Source organism: Antechinus flavipes, chromosome 4 (genome assembly GCF_016432865.1).
Source record: "Antechinus flavipes isolate AdamAnt ecotype Samford, QLD, Australia chromosome 4, AdamAnt_v2, whole genome shotgun sequence".
In the NCBI taxonomy this organism is placed as follows: domain Eukaryota; kingdom Metazoa; phylum Chordata; class Mammalia; order Dasyuromorphia; family Dasyuridae; genus Antechinus; species Antechinus flavipes.
Window position 1 is genome coordinate 31046387 of NC_067401.1, and position 6000 is coordinate 31052386.

Sequence of the window (6000 nt, forward strand, 5' to 3'; positions counted from 1 at the left end):
AGCAGCCAATACAATAATTCAGTTAATTGGATTCTCAGAAGCATTATATTCAACCTAAATCTCAAAATAGACTCCTCAACTGTGAAATGGATGAAAGAATCATTTCCTCTTAAAAGAACTCCAGGCATCAGTGAGGGAGCTCGGAGGAGGCCCCATCTTAATGTCTCTTGAACTTGTCTGAGAACTGTAGGGTCTGGTGTCTAGTAGGCACTTAATAAATGCTTATGGATGCCAGAAATGAATGAATGCTCTTGTTTTGTCATGATCCTGCCAGTACTGAGCTTGGTAGCTTCTAATTCTTGGTATCAATCCGATACCAAGAGAGAGCTCTTCCCATAATGCAGTGTTCATTAGTATTTTTTATTATTAGCATGGCTGAGCATTTTCTTGTGATAATTTAGTTTCCTTTTTGAAGAGGATTAAATCCTTCTCTTTGAAAGCTGTTTTGCAAAACACGTGAAAAACATCCTTTTAATAAAAAACACTGATGATAATAGCCATGATTACACTCAGTAGATTCACCATAGCACTCTTTTTAGTGCTCTTGTTGTGAAAATGATTTAAAAGGAGTATGACTGATAAATGGTACAATGCAAATCGCCCTGGACTTGCAGGCAGGAGGATTTCTGCCTGACTCAGTTTCTTCATATATAAAATGGGAATAATTGTAAGATCTACCTCTCAGGATTATTATGAAGATAAAATGAGGTAATTGTAAAGTGCTTAGCACAGTGCCTGGCACACAAAAGCACTTATTACAGGCTTTTGGGTATTTCATTAAATCTTTGGATTCCAGATGAGTTCATCTTTTCTAGCTAATAATGTTAACAGGTGATGGGTCCCAAGGATGATATGGTAATAACGGTTGTAACCTGTTTAGTTGAAGATCACATCAATAAACCTCCGTCATCTGGAATTCATGAATACAAAATGCTAAAAATAATTTTAAAAGTCTTCTGAACATGGGTTCATAGATCTGGAACAAGTCTTTAGTGGCCATCTAGTCTAACACCTTTATTTTAAGAAGGAGGAACCTAGAACACAGAAAAGTGAGATGATTTTCCTGTGGTCAGAAGTGCTTAACTGGCAGAGAGGGCCCTCTGGTTCTTTGCTCTGCTTGACTGACTTATTGACCCTTTACTTTACCATGTTGGATTTCTTATTTAACACAGTCACCGTGGGGGTCTTCCTATTTTTTTTAAAATAACTTTTTATTGATAGAACCCATGCCAGGGTACATTTTTTTTTACAGCATTATCCCTTGCACTCACTTCTGTTCCGATTTTTCCCCTCCCTCCCTCCACTCCCTCCCCCAAGTGGCAAGCAGTCCTTTACATGTTGAATAGGTTACAGTATATCCTAGATACAATATATGTGTGCAGAACAGAACAGTTTTCTTGTTGCACAGGGAGAATTGGATTCAGAAGGTAGAAATAACCCGGGAAAAACAAAAATGCAAGCGGTTTATATTCATCTCCCAGTGTTCTTTCTTTGGGTGTAGCTGCTTCTGACTATCTTTGATTTGAATTAACTCTCTTTATTGAAGAGATAGTGGGGGTCTTCCTAAGCTTTACTACCACCTGTTGAGGATGGGTGATCAGTGGCCCCATATGGGATTTTCTTGGCAAAGATACTGGAGTAGTTTGTCATTACTTTCTCTAGTTACAGAGGAGGAAACTGAGGTAATCAAGGTTAAGTATCACACAAGAACACACAGCTAGGAAGTCTCTGAGTGGCCGCTTTTGAACTCAGATCTTCTGCCTCAAGGCCTCCCGCCCTATCCACTGCACCATCTTGTCCTCAGAGCACAGCTAACGGAGTTCGAAACCCCTTTTAGCTCCAAACCGGTCCTAGAATACTAACCCTTCCACCATGCACTTACAAGCTTTGGCCTCCAGGTGGCAGTGCGGCGCAAAGCAGTTTGTCTATTGTCCCGTCTCACTGCCGAGTCCGGGATGAGAGCGGAGCATTCCCGTAGTCCCTTAAGAGAATTTGGAATCTCCAAAAAGACAGGAACATCCTCCTGGGCAATTTTGGAACTTGCTGTGGACTCATTTGGATGGACACGTTCTGAGGGAGGTGCAGGGCTGAATTTGGAGTCAAAGACCTGAGTTCAAAACCAGATCTGGTACTGGACACTTTGATTTTCTCGCGGATCAGTTTCCCTCTCTGTAAAATGAAGGAACATTCTGGGTGTCACAGAATCCCACAGTTTGAAGTGGGGATATGCTAGTTCTTGCTTGGCCCTGCTTGCAAAAGAGCTGATCGTTAAATTTTTGGTATGAGCGAGCACCTTGAAAATCAGCAAATGATACAAATCAGGGCTTGATTTATGGTTTCATTGATTGTCAAGATTTAAAGCGGTGGAGAAAAATGCTAATTGAACCGATTCTACTTCAGAGTGTGTTGTGCATGCATTCTTTTTTTTCCCCCTGGAAAGCTAGTTGTTAAACATTCACCAGTGTATCACTGGTTGGAAGACACCTCCTGATCATATAATTCAATCAAGGATCTTTGCTACAATGTACTCAATCTAACTTTTGCTAGAAAGTCACCACTTCCCTATTAGATCCACTGTACTTTGGATCGGTTCTCACCAGTAGAGAGATTTTCTTTCTATTGTGTAAGTTTGTCTCTCTGCTCTTTGAGACCAAGCAAACCAAACCTGATTTTTCCCCCACTAATGTTCAGTTCATGGCATCAGGTAGTCCAGTCCCCTCATTTTACAGATGAGGAAAATAAGTGCCATTTTACCCAATAGGTCATAGATCTGGAAATGGAAAAGATCAGATAAGACATCAAGTCCAGCTCCTCCACCTTACCGAATAAGATTTAGAGATATGACTAGCTTGTGCTCACACAACCAGTAAGTATCAGAGATGGATTTGAAATGAGACCTTTTTGACTCCAAGACCACCATTTTAGTCACCAGTATCTGTGGGTGGTTCTTAATTAGGGTCTGTCAATATTTATTTTTAGTATTTTGATAATTGTATTTCAATATAATTGATTTTTTTGGTAATCATATGTATTTTATTTTATTTTATGCATTGAAGAGCCAAGAAGGGGTCCATAGTTTTGACCCTAAATTGCCAAAGGGGTCCAGGACACATGAAAAGGTTAAGTATCTTGTACTAAGCAATGATGTCAAAGGGCTTATAGTCCTATTTTCTAGCCTTTTTAGACCTTTTGGAATCCTGTTTCTTCCATTCAGCAATTTATCTATCCTTCCTGGTTTGAGGTATCAACAAAATGAGAAGTCTGCTATTTATATCTTTATTTAAGTCCCTGAGGGAGAAACACACACACACACACACACACACACACACAGAGAGAGAGAGAGAGAGAGAGAGAGAGAGAGAGAGAGAGAGAGAGAGAGAGAGAGAGAGAGAGAGAGAGAGAGAGTCATATGACTATACTATTAAAATGTTTGACATTAGACACTTTAAAAAATGCATTTTGATTTTGTGTTCCAAGTCATATTTTCCCACCTTGTTGATAAAGTCAATCATATTGGGCCTTTGCTTACTAAGGATTATTTAAACTGAATTAAATAAGCATTTGTTGAGCTTCTACTAGATACCAGTCACAGTATGAGGTGTTGGGAATAAAAGAACAAAAACAGTATTAGTAAATGCTTATTGAATCAGATTAAATTGAATTCTATTTTCTTCATTCTGCATCAGTTCATACAACTCTTCCCATGTTTTTTTCAGGTTCTTCATATTTGTTATTTCTTGCAATAGTACTATTTCATAGATTATAATTTGCTCATTCTCCACTTATTGGGCACTTAGGTTGTTTTCATGCCTATGTTATAATAAATAATACTGCTATGAATACTTCTGTAACTCTGGGTTTTTCTTTGCTTTCAATAACTTCCTTGCATGCAGTCCCAGGAATGAAACTTCTGAGACAAAAATATGAACAATTTAGTAGCATTTCTTGCATAAAACTAAGTTGTTTTTTGGAAATTGAACTGATTCAGAACTCTTCTAGAAAGACATTTATGAATGTGACTATCTTTCAATAACTCCTCCAACAATGAGTTCTTAATTCTTGGTATTTTTCTGAATTTGATGCCCCGGAGGTGGTATCTTGGGCTTGTTTTTATTTAATACATTTTTCTGATTATTAGTGATTTCAGATCTTTTAAAAACCATTCATATCCTTTGACCACTAGTCTATTAGGTAATAATCTCACTTTTCTATACATATCCTTCCATTCTCCTTTCTCTTCCAATTCTTAAAGGAATAGGAAGATAAAAGGACATGGTAGGTGTGGGGAAGAAAATAATACTGTAGTTTCATGATAGGGTCCATGTATTCCAGAATAGATCCATACCCTTTATTTTAAAGTATGAATTTTCTTCTATAGATTAGGAGTCGTGTCCATTGATCTGAGCAGCAACTCTGCAGAGTAACTTCAGAAAATTCTTCTGATGGTTGTAATGATAGCCCAAAGATTTCCAAGACTGGGGGTCCTATTTCCTTTTTTTAAATTTTTAAAAATTTTTAAATAACTTTTTATTGGCAGAACCCCTGCCAGGGTGATTTTTTACAACATTATCCTTAAAACTCACTTCTGTTCTGATTTTTTCCCCTCCCTCCCTCCACCCCCTCCCCCAGATGGCAAACAGTCCTTTACATGTTGAATAGGTTACAGTATATCCTAGATACAATATATGTGTGCAGAACCTAACAGTTCTCTTGTTGCACAGGGAGAATTGGATTCAGAAGGTAGAAATAACTCGGGAAGAAAAACAAAAATGCAAGCAGTTTATATTCATTTCTGGGGGTCCTATTTCCACATAGAATAACGTGGCTTAGTAGAAATAGCAGAGAAAGCTGTAAACTAAAATTGATTACTTGGCTGAGTAACTTTGAATGAGTAAGTATACCTCTTTGGGCCTCAGTTTACAAAAATGCAAAATGTGAAGAATCATTTGTGCCTGGATTCCTCACCAAAGTGTTGGAAAGATTGAAATTCAGAAGTATAAGAATGCATTGAAATGAAACCATCTTCTAAGAACTTACAATGTGCTGTGCACGGGCGTTTAAACAAAATCAAAACTGTCCTTGCCCTCATGGAATAATTCAATATTTGCACAGGTAGGTAAATAAGCAATTTGAGGAGTTAGAGTACACAAATAAAAGAAGGAAATCTAGGCAGGCTTCCCATAAGAAGTGATATCTGAGTTGATCTCTACATGAAGATAAACATTTTGGAAGGCAGAGGTGAGAAGGGAATGAATTCCAGCCTGGGCAATGGTATGAAAATAAGGAAGGGAGTCAGTTTTGGGAATGTATCTAGGAGAACAGTAGTTCCCAAAATTTTTTGTTACTCAAACCCTTTTCAACAATAACAGCAATAAAATATCTTGTGAACCATTATGGTAATTTAGTTTACTATTCATAATATTATTTTCTGTTTATTCACTAAGTAGTTATAATAACAATAATTTTTACATACCAAAGCTCCCAATTAAAATTTACATTATATAATTATTATGATGAAACATAAAATGTTGTCTTGTCCATAATTATGAAAATTCTAAATGTAAAATCATAAAAATATTTACAAAATAAATATGAACATTTTCTATAGGGTATTCCATAAGTTTTAAAAGAGATAATCCACCAAGACCTCATAGGTTTACTATTATCTGCAAGATTTCATACTAAATCTCTTTATTTTGCAAATTTTGTGGAACATAAATAATATTTTTAATGAAATAAGTCACAATTTGAAATAAATTATGAGTTGCATGATGTAATAAATTTCAATGCTAGACTCTTCTTTTTAAACAAAAGTTTTCAATCTTTGGCCATATATCAGATGCAATTGTTTTGGGGGAAGACAATCAGGATTAAAGAATTTGATCAAGATCATACTGCTAGTAAGTGTCTGAGTCGCATTTCAACTCAGCTTCTCCTGCTCCAGGGCCAATGCTGTATCCACTGCGTCACCTAGATGTCCTCTCCTCCCAATGCAGTTTT